This window comes from Chelonoidis abingdonii, chromosome 1 (assembly GCF_003597395.2).
Source record: "Chelonoidis abingdonii isolate Lonesome George chromosome 1, CheloAbing_2.0, whole genome shotgun sequence".
NCBI classification, from domain to species: Eukaryota; Metazoa; Chordata; order Testudines; family Testudinidae; genus Chelonoidis; species Chelonoidis abingdonii.
The window spans coordinates 368,169,535-368,173,424 of record NC_133769.1 but is presented as its reverse complement, the minus strand read 5'-3'; positions in this window follow the sequence as shown (position 1 = coordinate 368,173,424).

Genomic DNA, 3,890 nt, shown 5'->3' with positions numbered 1-3,890 from the left:
GTCAGGGGGCAGCAGGGGCCGGTCCGCGCGGAGAGGCGCATTGAGCGGTGGGCAGGCAGGGCGGCAGTGGAGGGGTCAGCGTGGGGGCAGGTTCAGGGGGGCAGCAGGGGCCGGTCCAGGCTGCGGGGGTCAGGCGGGCAGTGGAGGGGCAGGGGCCGGTCCAGGGCTGCGGGGTCAGGCGGGCAGTGGAGGGCATCGTGGGGCAGGTACGGGGGGCAGCAGGGGCCGGACCAGGGCTGCGGGGGAGCAGGCGGGCAGTGGAGGGGCAGCGGTGGCAGGTTCAGGGGGCAGCAGGGGCCGGACAGGGCTGCGGGGAGCAGGCGGGCAGTGGAGGGGCAAGCGTGGGGCAGGTTCAGGGGGCAGCAGGGGCCGGTCCAGGGCTGCGGGGAGCAGGCGGGCAGTGGAGCGGGCAGCAGTGGGGCAGGTTCAGTGGAGGTGCAGCAGGGGCCGTCCAGGGCTGCGGGGGTGGCAGGTGCTGGTAGTGAGGGGCAGGGCCGGTCCAGGGCTGCGGGGAGCAGGCGGGCAGTGGAGGGCAGCGTGGGGGGTTCAGGGGGCAGCAGGGCCGTCCAGGGCTGCGGGAGCAGGCGGGCAGTGGAGGGGCAGCGTGGGGCAGGTTCAGGGGGAGCAGGGGCCGGTCCAGGGCTGCGGGGGTCAGGCGGGCAGTGGAGGGGCGATAGGGCCGGTCCAGGGCTGCGGGGCTCAGGCGGGGCAGTGGAGGGCAGGGGCCGTCCGGGCTGCGAGAGCAGGTGGGCAGTGGAGGGGCAGCGTGGGGCAGGTTCAGGGGCAGCAGGGGCCGGTCCAGGGCTGCGGGAGCAGGCGGGCAGTGGAGGGGCAGCGTGGGGCAGGTTCAGGGGGCGCAGGGCCGGTCCAGGGCTGCGGGGAAGCAGGCGGGCAGTGGAGGGCAGCGTGGGCAGGGTTCAGGGGAGGCAGCAGGGGCCGGTCCAGGGCGTGCGGGGGTCAGGCGGCAGTGAGGGCAGGGGCCGGTCCAGGGCTGCGGGAGGCAGCGCGGCAGTGAGGGGCAGCGTGGGGCAGGTTCAGGGGGCAGCAGGGGCCGGTCCAGGGCTGCGGGGAGCAGGCGGCAGTGGAGGGGCAGCGTGGGGCAGGTTCAGGGGGCAGCAGGGGCCGGTCGCCAGGGCTGCGGGAGCAGGCGGGCAGTGGAGGGCAGCGCGGGGCAGGTTCAGGGGGCAGCAGGGGCCGGTCCAGGGCTGCGGGGAGCAGGCGGGCAGTGGAGGGGCAGCGTGGGGCAGTTCAGGGGGCAGCAGGGGCCGGTCCGGGCTGCGGGAGCAGGCGGGCAGTGGAAGGGGCAGCGTGGGGCAGGTTCAGGGGGGAGCAGGGCCGTCCAGGGCTGCGGGAGCAGGCGGCAGTGGAGGGCAGCGTGGGGCAGGTTCAGGGGGGCAGGCAGGGGCGCGAGTCCAGGCTGCGGGGGTCAGGCGGGCAGTGGAGGGCAGGGGCCGGTCCAGGGCTGCGGGAGCAGGGGGCAGTGGAGGGGCCAGCATGGGGCATGGTTCAGGGGGCAGCAGGGGCCGGTCCAGGGCTGCGGGAGCAGGCGGGCAGTGGAGGGGCAGCATGGGGCACGGTTCAGGGGGCAGCAGGGGCCGGTCCAGGGCTGCGGGAGCAGGCGGGAGTGGAGGGGACGCGTGGGGGCAGGTTCAGGGGGCAAGTGTCCGGGCTGCGGAGCAGTGGGCAGTGGAGGGGCATGCGTGGGCAGGTTCCAGGGGGGCCGTCCAGGGCTGCGGGGGCAGCGGGCAGTGGAGGGGCAGGTGGGGCAGTCAGGGGGCACAGGGGCCGGTCCAGGCTGCGGGGAGCAGGTGGGCAGTGGAGGGGCAAGCGTGGGGCAGGTCAGGGGCAGCAGGGCCGGTCCAGGGCTGCGGGGAGCAGCGGGAGTGGAGGGGCAGCTGGGGCAGGTTCAGGGGCAGCAGGGGCCGGTCCAGGCTGCGGGGAGCAGGCGGCAGGAGGGGCAGCGTGGGGCAGGTTCAGGGGGGCAGGTCCAGGGCTGCGGGGAGCAGGCGGCAGTGGAGGGGCAGCGTGGGGCAGTTCAGGGTGGGGCAGGTCCAGGGCGTGCGGGGAGCAGGGGGAGGGAGGGCAGCGTGGGCGAGGTTCAGGGGGCAGCAGGGGCCGGTCCAGCTGCGGGGAGCAGGCGGGCATGGAAGGGCAGCGTGGGCAGGTTCAGGGGGCAGCAGGGGCCGGTCCAGGGCTGCGGGGAGCAGGTGGGCAGTGAGGGGCAGCGTGGGGCAGGTTCAGGGGGGCAGCAGGGGCCGGTCCAGGGCTGCGGGGTCAGCGCAAGGGCAGGGGCCGGTCAGGGCTGCGGGGAGCAGGCGGTGGGCAAGTGAGGGGGCACGTGGGGCAGGTTTCAGGGCAGCAGGGGCCGGTCTCAGGGCGCGGGAAGCAGCGGGGCAGTGGAGGGGCAGCGGGGGCAGGTTCAGGGGGGAGCAGGGGCCGCGTCCAGGCTGCGGGAGCAGGCGGGCAGTGGAGAGGGCCGTCAGGCTGCGGGGCTGGGCGATGAGGCGGCGTGTGGGCAGGCAGGGGCAGCAGGGTCCGGAGGGCTTGCGGGGGAGCAGGCGGGCAGTGGAGGGGCCGCGTGGGCAGGTTCAGGGGCAGCGGGCGGTCCAGCGGCGCCGGGGAGCAAGGGGGCAGTGGAGGCAGCTGGGGCAGGGTTCAGGGCAGCAGGGGCCGGTCCAGGGCTGGGGAGCAGGGCGGCAGTGGCAGGGGCAGCATGGGGAGGTTCAGGTTGGGCGCGGGGCGTCCAGGGCTGCGGGGAGCAGGCGGAGGGCAGCGGTGGAGTGGGGCAGCAGGCTGTGTAGGTGGCAGGTGTCAGGGGCAGTGACAGGGCCGGTCCAGGCTGCGGTGAGCAGGCGGGCAGTGGAGGGCCAGCGTGGGCAGGTTCAGGGTGCAGGCAGGGGCCCGGTCCAGGTCTGCGGGGAGCAGGTGGGCAGTGGAGGGGCAGCGTGGGGAGGTTCAGGGGGGCAGCAAGGGGCCATCCAGGGCTGCTGGGCGTCAGGCGGGCAGTGGAGGGCAGGGGCCCGCGTCCAGGGCTGCGGGGCAGGTGGCTTGGAAGGGGCAGCGTGGGGCGGTTCAGGGGGCAGGCAGGGCCGGTCCGAGGCTGCGGGGAGGCAGGCGCGTGCAGTGGAGGGGCAGCAGGGGCCGGTTCAGAGGGGCAGCAGGGGCGGTCCAGGGCTGCAGGGGCGGGGCTGAGGCAGGTGGGGTCAGGGGCAGTGTAGGGGCTTCGGAGCGCGGCCAGTGGAGGCAGCGTCGCTTGCAGCGGGGGCAGGTCAGGGCTGCGGGAGCAGGCGGGCAATGGAGGAGGCAGCGTGCGGGCAGGTTCAGGGGGCAGGTCCAGGGCTGCGGGGGCACGGCGGCAGTGGAGGGCAGCGTGTGAGCAGGTTCAGGGGCAGCGGGGCCGGTTCCGGGCGTGCAGGCGCGGCATGAGGGGCAGTGTGGGGGCAGGTTCAGGGGCAGCAAGGGCGCCGGTCCAGGGCTGCGGGAGAAGTGTGGGTCAGTCGAGGGCGCAGTCGTGGGCAGGTTTCAGGGGGCAGCAGGGGCCGTCCAGGGCGCGGGGTCAGGCGGGCAGTGGAGGGGCAGGGGCCGGTCAGGGCTGCGGGGAGGCAGGCGCGGCAGTGGGAGGGGGCAGCGTGGGCAGGTTCACGGGGCAGCAAGGGGCCGGTCCAGGGCTGCGGGGAGCAGGTGGGCAGTGAGGGGCAGCGGGGAGGTAGGGGGCAGCAGGGGCCGGTCCCAGGGCTGGCGGGGGTCCAGGCGGAGTGGAGGGGCAGAGGGCCGGTCCAGGGCTGCGGGGAGCCAGTGGGCAGTGGAGGGCAGGCGGGGGGCAGGTTCAGGGGCCAGCAGGGGCCGTCCAGGGCTGGCGGGGAGCAGGCGGGCAGTTGGAGGGGCAGCAT